The following is a 20,281-nucleotide window of genomic DNA, read 5'->3' as shown; positions in this document are numbered from 1 at the left end:
GGCCTGGAAGTCCTAGTCCTTTGGTGCTGGGGACATGTGACAGTTTCATCCTGTTAGCTGCCATTAATCCAAGTTTTACAATCCTCTTCCTCTGGCACCGCCCCCTAAGGGCTGCCATTGGCCTTTAAGATCCTCTAAGTTTTTCCAGATCACTTGGGGTAAAAATAAGGAAGTCAATAAGGAAAAAAAATGGCAGATCTGTCCCCCTCGATAAAACAAAACTATAAAAACAGGCCTTGTTAAAGAAGACTCCAAATGGGTCATTGTTATGGAGGCAGGCTGGCTTGCCATGGGGCTGTTCTACAGGCTATTGGAGTTGGCCTGAGAAGCGGGTACTATGAGCCCCAGTGCTTGCTGCCGGGGCTGGCTTCCCTCCATGCTAGATGAGCCCAGGAGGGGAGAAGTTAATGACCCGTCTGGTGACCGGCAGTCCACCAACCCTAAGCTGCCTGCCTCCCAAGTTAAAGGGACAAATTTGCTCAGGACCCCAGTTATGGGTAAAAAGCCTTCTTTCCTTCTTGCAGATCAATAACAAACCTCCCCTAAACTTCTAGATTGTAAATTCAAAGGGAGCTGGGTCGAGCTACTGGCTGCCGTGACTATGCCGGAAAGGGAAGCATTGAAGGAAAAACAGCATTACCAGAGGCATTAATAGAGGTCCCTCTCTCTGGAGGACGAAGGTCAGAACCTCACATTGGAAGAAGCCCGTGGTATTAGGCCCCTTTAAAATGTCTGTTGGTGTAAGTGGCAGATTCTAGACACCTTGGAAGCTGAGAAAAGATCAAAGACTGTGGTTGGTTGTATGCGGACACTGGTTGCAAGGACTTTGGTCTGTGCCCTGGGCACCGGAATCCATTCATTTATTAAATAATAGCCTCTTAGGAGGCACCTAATTCATGTCCCTAAAATAGTCCTTGCCTCAGGCTCTGACAGACACATGTAAACTTTCTCCAGGAAGAGCGACTTGGGCACCTCTGTCTAACCCCATTCTCCCTCTGGGTCTGCACGTTTATGCCGATCCCTGATCCCTCTCCGGATACCTAGGGGAACTGGCGAGATTAGAATAAAATGTTGTTCGGTTAATAGCACCGTTCCAGGATGAACGTCCCCGTGTTGATGACTGTCATGGTTATGTAAACTGGTAACCGTAGGGTGAGCGGTACGTGGGCATTCTCTGTCCTATTTTTTTCCCAGCTTTTCTGTAAGTCTAAAATTAGCTCAAAATAAGAAGTTACAAGAAAGGAAGTCTCACTAGGAGTTTCATTGACTCTCTGGCTGCTTTTTCATCTCTTCGTCCCTATCATTCTGTGTCTTTCTATAATCCTTTTAACAGGGGCACCTGGGCGGCTCAGTCGGTTAAGTGAGCATCCAACCTCGGCTCAGGTCACGATCTCACAGTTTGTGAGTTCAAGCCCCACATCGAGCTGTCTGCTATGAGCACAGAGCCTACTTCAGATCCTCTATCGCCCCCCCCCCGTCTCTCTCTGCCCCTCCCCTGCTTGTGCTCTCTCTCAAAAGTAAATACAAAATTAAAAAACTCTTTAAACAGCTCCTTGCCCTCTCCATTCCCTGCCTATCCCCCTTTCTCAGTCTCCGTCCTTCATTTCTCCTTCCCATAGGCACCTGCTCTCCTCAGGGATGTTTCCTCCCCGTCCCTCCCACCCCCCCCCCCATCAGCCACCACATTCTGTTGATTGAACTTCCTGAATATCCATCAGCAATTCCCTCCTCTCCAGTGCCACTTTCAGAGCTCCTGGCTCATCACCCAGGCTGTCCAATCAGCCCAGGACTCCAGGGACCCCCTCGCTGGGCTCCGAGGCTGCAGCTCTGCCCAGGTCCGGCCCCCGGTTCACACCATCCCCATATCTGTGCTACCCACTGAGGAAAGCCTGGCCAAGCTTCCTCACGCTCTGTTCCCTATTTCCCCAGCTTGCACTCGTCACCAGTGGTGCGGCTGTCTCCACGGAGTCCCCAAGCAAAGTGTGTAACAGAACAGTGCTTCTTTCTTCTGAGAGGCAGTGAAGGTGGGGGTTTTATAGGCAAAGTTGAGGTTCCCCAGCTGGGTGTGGAGGAGAGAGGAGGGCAGGCGCAGAGGGAGGAGAGACAGGTTTTCATTCCAGTATTGGCAGGGGAGCCTAGAGAGAAGAAAAGAAAAGGGAGGAGTCTCAAGCCTTCTAACTCGGTGTCCGTGGGCTTGGGCACTGCTGTGCCAAAACATGACAAGAACTGCCAGGGTAGCCAGGTAGATGTGACAACGGACGGGTCCAAGCAGAAACTGTGGCCCCATCCTGCCACACCTGTCCCCCCGCCCATCCAGCCTCCAACTTTTAGCTGCGCCACCCCAGCCTGTCATTGGACTGAGCTCCATCAGGGGCACCTGGGGGGTTCAGTCGGTTAAGCGTCCAACTTCGGCTCAGGTCATGATCTCGCGGTCCGTGAGTTCGAGCCCCGTGTCAGGCTCTGTGCTGACAGCTCAGAGCCTGGATCCTGCTTCGGATTCTGTGTCTCCCTCTTTCTCTGTCTCTCCCCTGCTCATGCTCTGTCTTTCTCTTTCTCTCTCAAGAATAAATAAACATTAAAAAAAGTTAAGGGGCACCCGGGTGGCTCAGTTGGTTAAGCGGCCCACTTCAGCGCAGGTCATGACCTCACAGTGAGGTCATGTGAGTTTGAGCCCCACACCGGGCTCTACCCTGAGGGCGTGAAGCCTGCTTGGGATTCTCTCTAGGTCTCTCTGCCCCTGGTCCACTTGTGCTCTCTCTCTCAAAATAAATAAATAAATAAATAAACAAACAAACAAACTTAAAAAAAATTAATGCTAAACTTTAAAAAAATTTAAAAAGAAAAGAACAAACGAACGAATGAACTCAATCAGACCCTGGGCAATGCAGCAGGATATATTCCCAGTTTTAGAACCACCTACCCCCTTCCTCAATATTTTATGTTTCAGCAACACCAAAATATCACAGCGCAGTCGTAGCCACTGGGGGCAAGGGAGCTGGAGTGTTTATAGGTTTGTATCCATCAGTCAGTGGCTACGTCCCACCCGCCCCGCCCCCCCCCCCCTCCACACACACTGGGGACGAGAGTGGGGCGATACCTTCGGCACATCCCCACCCCACGCCCCATAAAGGAGGCTCCTGCAGGCAGCTGGAAGGCAGGCCTCCTAAAACCAGACACGGTTGTTAGCTGCTGGGGATGGCCACACCCCGGGCAGCCGCGCACACCGACACCCTGAGGGATCTGAGAGGATACTGACGGAGCAGGACAGCATCTGCTACCGAAAGGGGGTTGCAGCGGTTTTAGATGGGGGCCACCCGAAGGGCCTCACTGAGAACACGACACCGGAATTAAAACCTGCAGGGAGTGCAAGCAAACTATGCGTGTCTCCCTGATGGCCACGCCAGCGCCCGGCAGGTGCAGCCGCCCCGTGTGGAGTCGTGACTGAGTGGCCGAACCATGAGCCGGGCCCTGCGAGCGCGCACAGGAGGGCCCTGGTCCCTGCACCCCCTGCCCCCCACCCCACCCCACCCCAGCTCCGGGCCTGGCTCCCGCACCCAGCCGGCCCGGCCTCTCCTGCTGACCACCCGGAGCCACGAGAGTAGCGGGCACCCCCAGCCCCGCAGCATCCTGGCGAAGAAAATTCTCGGCGCGCGGGAGAGTCGCAAACTTGCCGGGTGCGTGCACGCCTGCCTCGGGAGCCACAAATGAGCCTGTGCAGATGGCGCGGAGATAAACGGCGCCGTCTTTCTACTGTAGCGGTACGGTCGTAATTCTCCGGAGACATTTACGAGGCGGCATCTCCCTTCTGCAGGATGGCGCTGTGGCTGGTGCCCGGGGCCGCTGCCGGCAAGGTGGGGTGCGGGACCCGGGGCGACGGCAAGGCGGCCGCCCGCGTCTCCCTCGTGCCTCTCCTCGCGTCCGCGCGTCTGACGATTTACAGGCTGGCCCGATGCTCCGAGAGCGGGGTCTCTGCAGTCTTATATATTCTCTGTAAGTGTTCCCTGCTGTGGCGGATTCTAAGAGAACTCCATCAAATAATTATCTTCCCTTGTATTTATCCTCCTTTTTTTCATTTGATCTGCATCGCTGTAAAATATTCGGTGGGTCTCCTTTGAGCAGAAAGCCTCCTCCGTGATTGCAGAGCGTATTTATGTACGGCGTTAAATTCACACCCGGTAGCCTTTCATCTCGGCACTTGCTGGACCTGACACGGCCGCGGAGCAGCACTGGGTTCCCACCACCTTCCCTGGGGAAGGGGAGGCCACTGTCTCAGCCCACAGGCCCCAGTGGCCTGGGGAAGCCAGCTCAAGAGCCCACGCCCAGCTGCACCTCAACAACCCCCACCTTGACCTCTCTGCTCAGGATCCCCAGGGAGCCCCCTTTGCCACAAGGAGTCTTGATCTGACTTGGTCAAACTTTCCCCACTTCTCAGAATCTAGAAAACGTGAGGGATCACTGGGAACCCACAGCCCTGCGTGTCCGGGTCCCACAGCTGGGATGGGGGCCTGCTGGCTGTGGCATCCCCAGGCCTTTTCTGTGCATGTGGCTGCCTCCCCACCTCGACCGGAAGCTCCATTCAGACAGACACAATGTCTTTGACCTTCCTGGATGTTCCCAAAGCCTTTAGCACAGAGCTGGGTGATCAATTCACAGGGAATAGTGAGCACCTATCACTTTGATGCCCCTTTGATGCCCCTTCCAGGAAGCATCCCCTGGTTAGGTCCTTCATTCCATGACCCTTGTGCTCAGATTAACTTGTTTGCTTATTTATTTGTTTGTTTGTTTGTTTGTTTATGAGTGCAAGCGGGGTAGGGGCAGAAAGAGAGGGAGAGAATCCCAAGCAGGCTCCATGCTGTCAGCACAGGGCCCAACATGGGGCTCAGTCCCAAGACCCTGGGATCATGACCTGAGCTGAAATCAAGAGTTGGATGCTCAACCAATTGAGCCACCCAGGCACCCCTAACTTGCATATTTAATATGTGGCTTTATACTTTTCTAAGAATCTCTCTAAATAGATGACCCCCTCCAGCAGCATCTTACACGCTCAGAACCAAAAACTTCCTCAGGGGTCCCTCCGTCTCTCTCCTATCTGATGCACAAATATGAATCCTGGATTTTCTTTTGTTCTTGTTTCTTCTTTCCAGGGGCTAGATCACACAACTGGAAGGAAGAAAAAGCTGACTGTTCTAGAAAGAGCACATACTTAGAACTAAGACACCTGGATTCTGGTAAGTCCTAATATGCTGCCCATCTAAGGCTCATAGAATTTTCTGGACTCCACTTTCCTCATCTATAAAATATGGAAAATACTTACAAGGTTACAGAAGCCAAAGATCTTTTTTTTTTTTAAGTTTACTTATTTTGAGAGAGACAGACACAGTGTGGGTGGGGGGATGGGCAGAGAGAGAATTCCAAGCAGGTCCCATGCTGCCAGCACAGAGCCTGACGCAGGGCTTGAACCCATGAAGCTGTGAGATCATGACCTGAGCTGAAACCAAGAGTCAGACGCTTAGCCAACTGAGCCACCCAGGCACCCCACAAAAGCCAAAGATCTAAAGGCCATTTGATTCATCCCTCTCCCTCCAGATGTGAATCTGTCTAATCTGGAAAGGCTGTCATAGGCGGAAATTCAAATTTTGCCTATGCCCTTGACCCAGGGGTTAACCAGCTAGAGCTGAAAATGCCTCCCTTTTGCCTCTTCATCTTGCTTGTAGATTAACCAAGAATCTCAGTGTTCTCTCACCTGCTTACCAGGGAGACTATAGGTATGTCTCCTTCCACAGTCTGGAGCAGAGTGGGGAGGTTAGAGTTGGGGCCAGGATGGGGTATGCAACTCCCCAGGGAACTAGTTCTCTATCTGATTCCCCATCAGGACCACCTTTACAACTTTAAACAAACTGCATGACGGGGCACCTGGGTGGCTCAGTCAGTTAAGTGTCCAACTCCGACTCAGGTCATGATCTCACGGTTCATAGGTTTGAGCCCCGCGTCAGGCTCTGTGCTGACAGCTCAGAGCCTGGAGTCTGCTTTGGATTCTGTGGCTCCCTCTCTCTTTTTCTGCCCCTCCCCTGCTTGTGCTCTGTCCCTCTCTGTCTCTCACAACTAAATAAACATTAAAAAAATTAGAAATGAATCAATAAGTAAACTGCATGGACCACGGGGATGCCTTGGATCTGTTGGATCAGAGTTTCTGGGGTGTGGGCTTCTGCATCTGTGGTTTGCTGTTGATTCTCAGATTCATCAGAGTCCAAGAGGGCCTGTGGGGGTCCTGTGGCCCTTCCTCCTCTCCCAGGGGCTGGAAAAACCTTTGGGGTCTCAGCTTCTCCTGTCACTGAGCTGTGGAGGCAGGACTGACAGACAAGGTGTATGACAGCATCCACTTCAGGACCACAGCCACATGTGAGCATCAGAGCCTGGAGATGAGTACAGGGCGGCAGGGACGGTCCTGCAGCAGGAATGGGGCCGGGCGGGAGACTGGCCCCTACGCCCCCAGCAGACCATGGCGATCCCGCCCTCTGCCTGGGGGAACCGTCACCCACACTGACTGCCTGCTGGCTTGGGTCGACCCAGAGGCTGACGTGCTTCCTCTCCTGGTCATCTGTGGAGTTGACTCTTCTGATATCCATCTCATTCAAGTTCCTGAGTGCAAACAGGCTAGATCAGATCAGCGAGATAAGATCAGATAGGTTTCCTGCCTGTAAGAAGCTTCACACCTATAGGGGTGCCTCATCGTCCATCCTACCCCTGGCTTCAGACTCTGCAATATGCACAGAACTTCCCATGCCAGGCCTCATGATGCCTCTGTCCTGTAAACCCTATGGCTGGGACCTCAGAGTCTACCCCAAATCCCAAATGAGGCTGGGCTGGCCCCAGTGCACAGCAGCGAAAGGGCTGAAATCTCTGGAATTTGTCCTGAAATCTCTGGAAAGGAGCCATATGGCCGTACATGGTCACCCCTTGCAGGGTCTCCCATCTTGGGTCAGGGCCTCCCTCTATACCTTCCTCTGCTTCCTGCCTGCTCTCTGTTCTCTGCACATTTTTGACTTTGCTGGATTCTCAGGCCTGAGCTGCTTCCAGTGTCTTCCTGACTTATGGAAAGATTCCTTGTTTCCAATACCCACTCCCCACTCTCAACCTGCCCTACTCGCCTCTGAATGCAGGAGGGCTGAGCCCAGGCCTCGTGAGGTTTTCCATCTCCTTCAGAGTGCTCTTCTGGAAAGGACATTTCTGAGCTCTCCAAGCCACAGCCTGGACTTCACCATGGGACGAGAGGCGCTCTGGGCGGGGGTCTGTGCCTCTTCGGAGAGTTCCCCAGCCCGGGAGCACTGCCTCCTCCCAGGAGGCTCTTTCCACGGCCAGCCGTTCTCATCCGTCTTGGCCAGGGCTGAAGGGTAAGAGAAGCCACTGCAAGCTCCGAGAAGAGGTGGGCAGAAACACCTTCCCCCTGGCACCTCTCCCCCCTGTTGTGGTGTGCTTCTCTTGCCCAGGGAAACTTCCAGACACCACTGATAGTTCAGAGGCAGCTGTTCAGCATTTACATTTTACACAGTGCAAGGTTATTTGACTGCCACGATCTGATCTTCTCTAGTTAATAACCTTGACTTATGGAGTAAGTTGCTCGGTTTCTTTTCCTGCCAGGGATGCCTGCTGCTTGGGTGAGCACAAATCCCTCTCTCCAACACCCTCTGTCTTCTTATCCCATAGCTCAGGGGACCCTGCAGGACGAGGGAAGGCCAACGGGCTAAGCCTGTGCTCAGAGCCTTCTCTCACTATGACCCCGACTTCTTCTCCTTGCAGAGCAGGACCCCTGGCTCCGGATCCCTTCTGGGCACCACCCCTTGACCTCCTCGGGTTGTCCTCTGCGGTCCACGGCCACAGGTAGGATGGCTTCAGTGTTCTTCCCTCTCCTCTCCCGGAGTCCTCCCTGGCAAGGGTTAACTGTGTGTATAAAATTGATTGCGATTTTAGTAATTCGGTATAATCACAGTCTACCAGCAGGTTGCTTTTCCAGCAGGAGGGTTTGGAATTATTTTCTGGAGTTTGCAATATAGAACTTAAATTAAGCCTCAGAAGTCAGGGGAGCTCCGCAGCATCCCTAATGTGGTGCTAAATTCTCAGCAGCACAGTCTCCGTATTAAAGCCTTTGCTGGCAATTAGGTTCATTAACTATCACAATACCTTATTTATTACTCGTCCTGCCATATGGTTTCCCAGCTAAAGAATGGCGCCCGTTCTCCTACAGACCATTTGGCATCATAAAAATGTTAACAAATAATATTATGGCTCTCGGGGGCACAGGGCCTTGCTGGGTTCTGGGTCTGAGCGGCGGGAGAGAATATGAAAACATTTTTCTTCTATGGCGAAATAAAAAATTCCTCAAGACAGAAGTATTCAAAGAATATAGCACTTGCATAACAGAAATGGGAGTTTTATTTACTCTCGTAATGGTTATGTCAATATTTGCATCAGCTAGGAGTTTCCACTCATCTTCCTCTCCGCTCTCTTTTGGGTTGTTTTCACGTTCATCCTTCCCCCTCTTACTTTCTACCTCTGTGATGAGAGGCACCACGCAAGGCCTGGGGCCGGCTGCCGCTGGGGTGGGGGCCACGCTTGGGCTCTCCCGCCTCCGTGCACCTGGCCACCTGCTCCCCTGCTCCAATCCCGCCCTGGGCGTTCAGGTCCCACTTCTATCTCCAGCCAGTGTTCTTTTTTTTTTTTTTTTTAATTTTTTTAATGTTTATTTATTTTTGAGACAGAAAGAGACAGAGCGTGAACAGGGGAGGGGCAGAGAGAGAGAGAGAGACACAGAATCTGAAACAGGCTCCAGGCTCTGAGCAATCAGCACAGAGCCCGACGCGGGGCTCAAACTCATGGACCATGAGATCATGACCTGAGCCGAAGTCGGATGCTTAACTGACCGAGCCACCCAGGCGCCCCCTCCAGCCAGTGTTCTTAGCAGAAATTGGCAAGTGCCGCCTGTGCCCGTGCCCGGCGTCACCCTGTGATGAGCAGGCGTCGTGCTGCCCAGGCTTCACCAGGCCTCGCGCCGTGGAGCGTGGGCATGGGGTGGTGGGGGGTTGGTCTGCAGGAGCCAGAGGTGACACCTCAGGAGGATGGGAGAGACTGCATTTCAAGGGCTCCGTTGGAGAAAGCCATCTCCTCCAAGGACAAAGCACCTCCCTGCTCCTTATCACCTGGATGCGGAGGTGCAACCCTAATGCCTGGGGACTGGGTGGGGGAGGGAGGGCTGCCAGCAGGTCCAAACTAGGGGAGAAGTTCTCTGCCAGGTCCCCAGCATCCAACAAGCAGGTCTTCCCGCCAGCTGTGAGGCCGCCCCTGTCTGCCCCACCAGGGCCTTCCTCTGAAATGGAGGGGCTGCCTGGGCAGTGTTTCAGTGCGGGATCCACCCTTTCCCAAATGAGTCTCTAGACCTGGATGGGGACACTCCTTGGAAAACAATAGAATATAAAGGTGAGAATAGTGAACACTGGAGCTAGACCTCCAGTTTCAAATGCTACTCTTGCCAGCTGCCAGCTGTGTGACGTGTTCATGGCTCAGTGTCTTCATCTGTAAAATGGGGATAATAGTAGCCACCCTGGGAGGGTTGTTTCAAGGCCTAAATGAGTTAGCCTCTCTACGAGCCTCAGCCAGGAGCTGGTGCAAAGCATGTGCTATGCCAGGGGACAGCTGGGACTGGGCCGGTTCTCTGGCCGTGCCTCTTCTTCGCTCCGGCTTTTCCTCTTATCCCTTTGAGGCATTTGGGAGCATGGACCACTCCCCACGTCACAACCACACTGCCCCTGAATCCTGATTCTGACCCTGAAATAAAGCCACGTGCGCAGTGGCACAGCCAGGATGACATTTGCCCTCATTCACCCATTTCCTCTGCCGTGACGACACACGGTCCCAGTGCAGTGACCATGGTGGGCCACAGCCGACAGAGACCAACCAGACTGAAACCGGATGAGACCTTAGAGATGACTGCAGGGGTGGTACCGTGGCCACAGTCATACAGCCAGGAAAGGGCAGACGCAAGTCTCGGTCCCCACCCCCAGGTCCCCTCAGCAGATCAGGGAGGAGGAGAACTCAAAATTAAATTCCATTCAGTGTCACCTATGTACAAAGCATCACTGCCATCGTGGGCAGGTGAGGTTTTGGGATGAGCGGACTCCGGCGTGGAGAGTGGCCCCCCATGCTCCCAGGGAGGGGCCCCAAAGGCCCCAGAAAGAAACGGGCTCATCCAGGAGACGGCAGTGTCATAGCAAGCCTGTTCCCATTCCCATGAGCCTCTTCAAAACTCGAGGTGTGGGTGACCGACTGCCCCACCCTGTGGGCCCGGCTGCTTCCCTGGGAATCTCTCTGTCCAAAGGCACCCGGCTTGCCTTCCTGCTGGTTTTCGCTACTAGTTCCAGAGATTAGTTTGTTTCTCTTTTGCTTCTCTAAGAGGTGGCCCCTTTGGGAAAACTCTTCCAGGAGGGGACACGTGGGGCCTGGGACTACACGGTGACAACGTGCAAAGATGTGCATATGTTCCCACATCACAGACGTTAAGCGAACACCATGCCTAAGTTAGTATGTGCTCAGCCCTGCGGTACATTCTCTGAGGACACGGCACCAGATTTCCAGAGATCACTTGTTTTTTTAAGTTTGTTTGTTTGTTTATTTATTTAGAGACAGAGCACAAGCATGCGTTCGCAAGTGGGGGAGGAGCAGAGAGAGAGAGGTGGGGGGGAGAGAGAGAGAGAGAGAGAGAGAGAGAGAGTCCCAAGCAGGCCCTGCACTGTCAGCACAGAGGCTGATGCAGGGCTCGAACACATGAACCACAAGACCATGACCTGAGCCAAAGTTGGATGCTCAATTGACTGGGTCACCCAGGTGCCCCCAGAGCTCATTTTTTACTTTCCAGATGTCCTTGGACACGTCCCCTGATATCTGTCTACCTCATGTTCCCATTTGTAAGTGGGGACGATAAAAAGATTCACCTCGGAGCATTGGCGTGATAATTACATAACAGGTGAAGGATGCTTAAAACGTCATCCTGTCCGTCATCCGGTAACGTGCACTCAGTCAGTGCTCTTACTGTCCTCGGTAACGTTACGGATGATCACCTACCATGGGAGGGTCTACCCATCATCTGTGTGTTGTGGAGATATTTTTTCTGTACATCATCTCACCTAGTCTTCATGACAACCTGTATGATAGACCACCTCTTCCCCATTTCACAGAAGGCAAGACGAAGGCTCGGGGAACAGACATGCTGGCTACGGGAAGCACAGGCTTTGAGCCTGCATCCTCGCCCCCAAGTCTGGCTCCCACTGTAACCTACAGTATTGCCTTTCCTCTGCCCCCTGGGAGGGCCCGCATGGGGAGCGCAAGGCTCCAGGTCACCTGGGGACCCCGTGAGGGCTGAGGCACCCTGACAGCCCGTCCCACTGCTGAGGGCCGTGCTGCTCCCTGAGGTTGGCCCTGCCCAGCCCCCTCAGCAAGTCTGGCAGGGAGAGGGTCAGGCTGCTCAGATGTGGGGTCCGTCTCTCCAGGGCTGTGCTCTCCCCCAGCCAACGAGCTGAGGGTAACGAAAGGCACAGCAATCGGGAATAAATTTACCAAAAGCTGTGACCATGAGGGAAGAGAAACATGTAGAAGGAGAGGATCAGGAGATTGTTTTCAGGAACATTAGACAGAGACCGGGGAGAAGTGGGTAATTTTAATCCCACGCAGCTGCTGGAAATTAATTTAATTGTGCTGTCTCTGGCTCTTCTCCCTTCCAACCCATTCCATCGATGCCTGATGGGGTCCTGCACCTGAAGGAGACAGCCCAGCCCCTCCAGGCAGCCTTGGGGACTGCAGCCCCAGGCAGGGTGACCAATCCTACCTGCGACCAGAGCTGAGGGGCGAGCCGGCACTCGTTCAGCCTAGACTCTTCTCGGGGCACCTGGGTGGCTGAGTGGGAAGAGTGTCCCACTCTTGATCTTGAGGTCCTGGGTTTGAGCCCTATGATGGGTGTACAGATTACTTAAATGAGTAAATAAAAGCTTTAAAAAAATCTAGACTCTTCTTGAGAGGGACTCGAGTGAGAGACAACAGGAAGAACTTCCCAGGAACAAAGAATGTGACCAGTGGGAACAGGGGAAAGGGGCTGTAAAACCAGCTGCTTGGAGCCTTAAGGACACAAGATATTGGCAGGACCCTTTGCTTCTTGAATCTGTGCCTAGGGCGTGAGTTCCATCGCAGCTCCCTTCCTTCCCCCATTCAGCCACCTGCTGAAGCTCAGGACCCCCTTACAGCCACACCTGAGGCAGACACAGCGTCAAACACATGCTATTGGTGGGTCCAAAAGCCAAGACAGTGGTGCCCAGACACTGGACTGGGGCCCACATGAGGACAGACATACTCAGCCATATTCACACACTCACATCACCTCCGCCGACTCTCCCACGAGCGCATCAGACGTGGGCAAATGCCTGCTTTGGACAGCAAGAGCTGTCAGTCGTGGCAGCTGCATGGCACAATTACCTGGGGGGCTTAACAAAATACCGATGCCAACGTCCCACCGTGGGAGCCTTTGACTTGACTGCCCTGCGGTGGGGCCTGGACAGGGGGCGGGGGGTGGGGGAGGGCGTGTTTTCAAAGCTCCAGGTGATTCTAATATGCAAACAGGGCAGGCGAGGACCGCGCAGGTGAGACAGACCTTGCTTCCCACTCTGGCCCGGCGTCCTGTTCAGTTCCACGTGGTGACCACTAGAGGTCAGCAGGGCTTGGAGGAAGGGGCCGCGCGTGGCACAGGGGTGCGCCGAGGCCTGGGGCGGCTGGAGGTCAAGCGCTGAGGAGCCCGGAGGGAGAGCGGACACCGCGAGGGGGCGGAGGCGGCCCGCTAGCGGGACGAAGGCCTGTGAGCCGCACAAAGTCAACTTCACTTAACCAGACTTTTAAAAACTATCCCGTTAAAACATCCCAAAGTGATGCCCCCCTCCCCCGCCGCTGCAGCCAGCACCTCCGTGCACCACGATGGTCCCACCCGGTCACTGCCCGGTCCTGTGCGCAGGTGGGCGGGCGCGCGCTGAACGTGCGCACACAGCCGTGTCCCGCATCCTGCGGGCCTCCATCAACACAGAGGAGAAATATTTTGCCTTTCCGGAGGAGGAGCCAGCGTTTGGATTCCAAAGGTTGTTTATTTTGACTCACTGCTGTTTTTGCTGGAGAAGAGTAAAGCAGAAAGTTCCTTTACTTTGGCCAAGATGAGGCACGCAGAGCCACACGGAGCCCAAGTTTCAGATGAGCAAATAGAAGTGAACCAGTTGTCCGTCTCCTTTCATCATCTCCAAGAAGGATAACGTCCAAGAGGCAGGGGAGGCTTCCCTGCATTGTGGTTTAAGAGAAATGAAAGCTAGGGCATAGTCTGTCTTCTATGGACAATACTGGACCTTAAAAATGGAAAAATGCCTAGGCTTCCCTGTTCCACTTCAGGCTCCTCCTTCCTGGTTCCTCTTTCCTGGTTCCAGGTTCCAGCCCTTGGACACCTCTTTGGCACATTGCACATGCATGCTGCTAGCTCTTTACAAAGTAGCTTTCCCTCTAAACTGGGAGGCAGCTTGCTGGCTGAACGAGTTCCTAGCACACGCTAGGTATACAATACACATTTGTCAAACCAAAATGTTTTGTTGCCCATCTTGTCTTGATCTAATTTGCATACGTTTAAAATCAACCGAGTTTTTTTTCTAGATCCTTTTCTAAGACCCTTCCATTCTTAACCTTCAAACATTTCCAGGTTATCTGCTTAAAATACAGGTTCCTGGGGCACCTCGGTGGCTTAGTGGGTTAAGCCTTTTTGACTCTTGATTTCGGCTCAGGTCACGATCTCAAGGTTTGTGGGATCCAGCCCTGTGTCAGGCTCCACGCAGGCAGCGTGGAATCTGCTTGGGATCCTGCGTCTCCCTCCCTCTCTGCACTTCCCCTGTTCGTGTTCTCTCTCTGTGTCTCTCAAAAATAATTAAAGAAATACAGGTTCCTGAGCCTCATACTCCTAAAAACAGTGATTGGGTAGGTTTTAGGTTGGAGATCAGGAACATGCATTTTCCACCAATGGCTCAGGTGATTCTAGAATAGGAATCTAGGATGAGACCTCCCCTCACCCCCACCCCACAATTCCTGGATGGGCTCTTTAACCAGCCTGGGCTTCAGCCTGATCCAGGGAGATAGGCCAGGGTGGTTTCTGATGATCCCCCAGGGCCTGCAGACTTTGCTGGCCCATAAGAGTGCTGTGAATTGCTCTGTTGGCCTACAGCAGGGAGGATTCAGGATTATTTTCTAGGTTCTGCCTAGTCTGGTTCACTCCCCACCATGCAGCTTCTTTCTTTCCTCCTCCTGTGATGCTGCCCCTTTCCTTGGTTCCTCCTACCAATCCCAGCATCTGGGGCAGGAGGAACATAGCAGGCCCCCATCCCAGGAGGAGAGTATTGCGAGGGGTCCTGAAATTACACTTGGGGGCTGAACTTGGGGGCCCTCGTGCATGTGCTTCTGGGTCTCAGCCTGGCCCTCAGTGGAATACCGGGATTTAAGGTAGCCGGAGGAGAGAGGGAGCTGAGGGCCTGGAGTTTAACCAGCAGCCCAGTCCTCTCCTGTCCACTGCTTGGACTTCCATCAAAACCCTCTTCATAGCCACTCAAGAGACAGGATTATGATGAGTTCTACAGCCCATTCTTCCTTCTCACAAAGACACTGTCAACAAGGCCACCCTGCAGGGAGCCATCTCTGTGAGTCCAACTAGGTTGGCGGGGGTGGGGGGGGGGAACTATGATAAAAAACAGCTACAATTATTGAGCACTTACTACAATGCAGACATGAACCAGGCACCTTACACGTTATATTAAAACTCACCGATTTTGAAATGTAGCCACGCATAAACATTACCCTCTCCATTTCACAGATGAGACGAGGCTTAAACAATTTGCCCCAGACACAGCTAGTAAGTGGCAGAGGCAGGATTTGAACTTTGATCTGTCTGGCCAAGGCTCTAAAACTCAACCTCAAAAACTGAAGAAAGAGTAAAGCCTCGCACATCCCACCCAGGGCTGTTGTATATGCAGGCATTCAAGGCAAAGCGCATAGGACCGGCAAGGTCTGTGAAAACCAAGGCACCTGAAAACACACAGACTCTAAAATACAGAAAGGAAGTGACAAAATAGAAATGCTTAAACACATTTACATGACAACAAACTTTATGATGAGTAGTTAGCCACAGCTCATATGTTTGCTAGATTTTTATGCAAATGATATGTAATTTGCACAATCTGATAAAACGGGGTAGCTCCTGAAGGAGGAGGGCTTGTGGACTACCATCCCCACTCCCCACTGCCACTAAAACCTTATCCCCACTACCCATCTGTCGCCACTGTGCCCTGCCCCAGGCGCCTATGACAGAATCTTGAAGGCCCAAATAAAACCATCTTTTGAAAAGCATGAAGTCCCACAGTCTCTCCAAAGAGCCTGGATTGTGAAGGATGAGAATCTCTCAGAATAAAAGATACAGACAGGCTCCAGTCAAAACAGGGAACAGGAGTGCCGGGGTGGCTCAGTCAGTTAAGCATCCAGTTGTGAATCAGGTCATGATCTTGTGGTTCATGAGTTCCAGCCCCATGTCCGGCTCTGTGCTGACAGCTCAGAGCCTGGAACCTGCTTCAGATTCTGTGTCTCCTTCTCTCTCTGCCCTTCTCCCGCTCACACTCTGTCTCTCTCTCGCTCAAAAATAAACAAACATTTAAAAAAAATTTTTTTAGGGGCGCCTGGGTGGCTCAGTTGGTTGAGCATCCGACTTCGGCTCAGGTCACGATCTTGCGGTCCGTGAGTTCGAGCCCCGCGTCAGGCTCTGGGCTGATGGCCCAGAGCCTGGAGCCTGCTTCCAATTCTGTGTCTCCCTCTCTCTCTGCCCCTCCCCCGTCCATGTTCTGTCTCTCTCTGTCTCAAAAATAAATAAATGTTAAAAAAAAAAAAATTAAAAAATTTTTTTTTTTTTTACATGAGGAACATATAAATCATTCCCAGTGTCTTGTGTTAATTCTGTTCTCTCCCAGATCTCATGGGGTTTCACCTTCCATAAGCATGATTACTAACTTACATAACGCATCACCTTCTGTGTCCCATTCAGCCATGCTAAACATCTTGTAAAGCAGGCAGGAGTAGATCTCCTCACTTCCCTGGCACGGATGCAATTTAACTGAGACACAGAGACGGAAAGGGACTTATTCGGGGTCTCCCAAATAGTTACGAGCTGAAGTCTGGAAGACCAATCTGGACACGAGCCCTCTTCATTCGTGCTTTGCCCTTGGGCCTCTTTTGTAACTCCCTGAGCCTCAATTTTCTCATTTGGAAATGGGTAACAGAACCGTCTTCAAAGGGGACATGTAGCAGTCATGACTAGAAGGTTAAATGAGAAAAAGTATGAAAAATCACTCAGCACAGCTACTCCAGAGTGCCTAGCACTTACTTACTTATCTGTCTATCTATCTATCGCTTTAGTTCTTCTCACAGCATGCTTCTCTAAGCCTCTCCCAAACCAGCGCATACACACATGCATTAGCTTTCTTTCCAGGAATAAAGACTTCAGATCTGAGCTCCTTGGGGAGACCCGGCCAAAATGTCAGCCTGACTTTGGCTGGCTTCTCAAGATCGTGCAAAGACAGAAAAGTGAGACACAGAGGAGGAAGAAAAACAGATGGGTGAGAGCTGAGACCACAAGCGGTGAAGAGGAGATCCAGGCAAAAGGCTAGGCTGTGCAGGGCCTGCATTGGAAAGCCACACATGCCTGACCTCGGCGGTTCTGGAAGTCTGATGCCAAAGTGCAAAGTCTGCACATAGGCCCTGGGTGGGCAGAGAGGCCCCAGGATACTGGGGAACCTGATTCCATTTCATTACCAACAACTTGGATCCACACTAAACAAGTCCGTTCAAAGGCTGGAGTCACTCAGCCCGGCTATAAAGTTAGCACCCCCCAGACTCTCCCTGCACGTACCGCATTAGTGAGAGAAGGGAGGGAGCCCTGGGAGCCCTCTACCTAGCACTAACCTCCTAGATCTGGCTACCCCTCTGGCCGCCGGTGGTGAGCTGGTTCATAGCGGCTTTGCTCTAACTCTTGAGCCATCCTGACCATGGGTGACCTTGGAATTAGGCTTTGAAGGGTACGTGATTCTGGTCCAGAAGGACAGAGAAGGCTACCTCGGACAGAAGGCACAGCCTGTCCAAAGCCATGGAAACATGACAAGGTTCATGAGGCAGCACAGTGCCAACTCGTAAAGGTCTTAAAGGCCATGCCAAGGAGCTTAGGCCTTTTATTACTATTATTAAAAAAAAGTTAATGTTTGTTTCTGGGAGAGAGAAAGAAAGGGAGTACACAAGCAGGGGAGAGGCAGAAAAAAGGGAGACACAGAATCCGAAGCAGTCTCCAGGCCCCGAGCTGTCAGTACAGAGCCAGACATGGGGCTCAAACCCACAAACCGTGAAATAATGACCTGAGCCGAAGCCAGCACTTAACCTACTGAGCCACCCAGGCGCCCCCTTATTATGATTATTTTTTAACGTTTATTTATTTTTGAGAGAGAGAGGACAGAGCGTGAGCAGGGGAGGGACAGAGAAAGAGGGAAACACAGAATCTGAGGCAGGCTCCAGGCTCTGGGCTGTCACCACAGAGCCCGAAGTGGGGCTCAAACCCATGAACCACCAGATCATGACCTGAGCTGAAGCTGGACGCTTAACCGACTGAGCCACCCAGGCGCCCCTATTATTTTTAAAAATACAGACCATGAGAAGAGTCTCTGAAGAGTTTCCACTTAGAAGAGTGACAAATCTGTCCTTTTGAAAAAATAATTCCAGTTGCCTTTTGGAGGAGAGGTTGCCAAGAAGTGGAAGGAAGGAAGGGAGGGAGGTTGAAAGCTAAGTGAGACAAATCCTCCCCAAGATACAACTACCCTCTAATTATTTTGAAGGCATTTCTAGACAAAGACGTATCCTGTGACATGATAGAAAAGAACAGAAAACGTGCAGAAAGCTCCAACAAGCCGGGCCAGGACTAGCGGGGACAAGCAGGGTACCTGGGATGCGGAAGGTTGGAGGCTTCACTCAGAATCATGCAAATGCCCTGAGGGTGAGGCTTCCTCAAGCCCGGTGCCCTAAGTGCCTCCCTGCCTCAAGTCCCCGCCAGCCAGCCCAGCTGGCAGTCAAATGTGACCTATCACAGGGGAGCCAGCACACCAGGCTTCATCTGTAGAATGTTTACATGCAAAGGCAGGTGCGCCAGCTGTGGGCGGACGTGGACCCAAGTCCCGATCTTGTTGAGCTCAGTCATCAAAGTCATTTTCGTTTATAAAATGGAGAAATGATGTGAAGGTACTGGGTTCAGGGCTATACAAGTTCCAGGCATTGTCACTCACCTGCCTTCTCCTTGGCTGGCACACCCTTAGAGAGCAGGGTTATCACGCTGCAGGAGGACATTTCTTTCAGAAGCAGGATAAGTAAAAATAGCTGCAGAACGATCAGCATGGCTACCTTGGAGCTTGTGGAAGGACACAGACGCGCTCCTCTCACTTCCTCCGCTGCTAATTATTTGGACCTGAAACCCTCCTTCTCAGGAACACGCTGGCCTGTTTGTTTCAAAAGTCTTCCTGGGGAGAGAGGGGGAAAAAAAAGGCTGTAGAGTTCTTGTTTTGTTTTCAAGTCTTTGAACAAACATTTTTTAGGAGCCTACACAACCAAGCATTGTTCTGGTGCATTGGATACAACCACCTGAATGAAAGAGCCCAGCCCTCTCTGCCCTCAGGAAGCTTACATTAGCAAGGGGAGCTCTAGGGAGGCTCCAGGGAGGGGAGCCAGGAAATAAACAAGCAGTCCAGTATACAAAGGAAACAATTTCCAGTAGTAACAAGTGCTGTGAAAACAATAAAGCAGGGCAGAGGGCCTGAGGGCGCAGGAGGCTGCTGCAGATAATGCCCTAGTAGGGAGGATTTCTCTAGGGAAGTGCTTTTTGAGTGTGATGGAGGGAGAGATTTGCATAGGAGGATGGGGGGAAGAGGGGGTAGACATCAAGTGCAAAGGCCCTGTGGTGGGAAGTAGCAACCTTTAGTTATGCCATCTGCTTTGAGTTGGGTGTATAGAGTTTGGGCATGGTTTCTAAACTGGAGAGGAACAAATGTGTTTCTGGCCCTGATTCAAAGTAGCATATCTGTATCTGTATCTATATCTAATTTTCCATCCCCCTCTCTGTACCAAGGACACCTTATTTAGGTCACAGCTAAACACTCCTGTAACGACAGCTGCCCGGCCCCCATCCCCCGCTCCTTCCTCTATGACCTGGCCATGGCTTCACCACTGATATTTCCTTTCCTTTCTAGAAACCACCAAGAGCCATCACTGACAGAGGCACCTTACCATTTCCTGCCCCGGGCAAAGCCTGGCTTGCGGTCTCCTCCTTTGCCCATTCCTTTGTGGAGGTAGGCGACTCCCAACACCTTGCTTCCCTCGTCATGAGAATCAAAACTGTAAGGAGGGACCTCTTCCTTTAGACACACGCCCTTTATACCTTCTTTCAGTCAGAAGGTGCTGGCACCTAATTTCAGTGTATCTGACATAGTTTACAGAGTATCCTAGAATTTCATAACGAGAGTGGGCTTGGCAAGAAAACCGGTCTAATATTTTCATGCAATCCACAAGGAACCTGGGGCCCCAAGGAGGGAAAGTAACTTGCTCACCAAGAGATGGTAAATTAGGAAGAGGTCTCACGGCTCTTCTCAAAGAACAGGACAAATGCTTTAAAACGGTCAAGGCATTTTCCATATAAGATCCCCATTTTTTGCAGGAGAGCCCATTGAAGCACAGAGAGGTTAAGTGACTTGCCCAGGGTTGCACAGAAGTGTTTGGCATAGCTGGCCTTGAATCCAAGCCTTCTGATTGGAATTCCAGTGTTCTTATAATTTCACCATGTTCTCTCCAATCTGCCTAACAAACAAACAAACAAAAATCAATAAGTAAACATTCCAGAACATGCCGAAGAGATGTGGAGGGAGAAAAAAAAAAAATTATCATCCTCCATGATTCCTTTTATTTTTTTCCTTGTTACTGAAGGCACTCGATAGGCAGTAAACTCAATAGAAGGAAAAGTCTCTTTCTGAGAAAATGGGATATTATTAAGTCTTTGAAAAGAGCTTCCACACAGATATCGGTGCAGTTTATTTGCGGTCTTTCCCCTGAAAGAAAATCCCCTCAGATGACTGGGAGCTCCTATATATTGGGGCTTTAA

The 20,281-nt window shown here is 51.8% G+C and overlaps 1 long non-coding RNA gene across 1 annotated transcript; it reads right to left on the bottom strand.

Annotated features, from left to right (window-relative positions):
• Positions 1 to 7,623: 7,623 nt before the first annotated feature.
• On the bottom strand, positions 7,624 to 19,982 carry LOC128776217 (uncharacterized). Its single transcript, XR_008421302.1, has 3 exons — positions 19,875 to 19,982; positions 18,420 to 18,646; positions 7,624 to 7,938 (listed from the first exon to the last, which is right to left on the bottom strand). It is a non-coding gene; the product is annotated as an uncharacterized LOC128776217 (long non-coding RNA).
• Between the last annotated feature and the right edge of the window lie 299 nt (positions 19,983 to 20,281).

This window comes from Panthera pardus, unplaced genomic scaffold (genome assembly GCF_024362965.1).
Source record: "Panthera pardus isolate Hobbes unplaced genomic scaffold, ASM2436296v1 HiC_scaffold_12, whole genome shotgun sequence".
Taxonomy (NCBI): Eukaryota; Metazoa; Chordata; class Mammalia; order Carnivora; family Felidae; genus Panthera; species Panthera pardus.
Note: the sequence above shows the minus strand (reverse complement) of the source record. Positions and strands in the feature narration are given on the sequence as shown.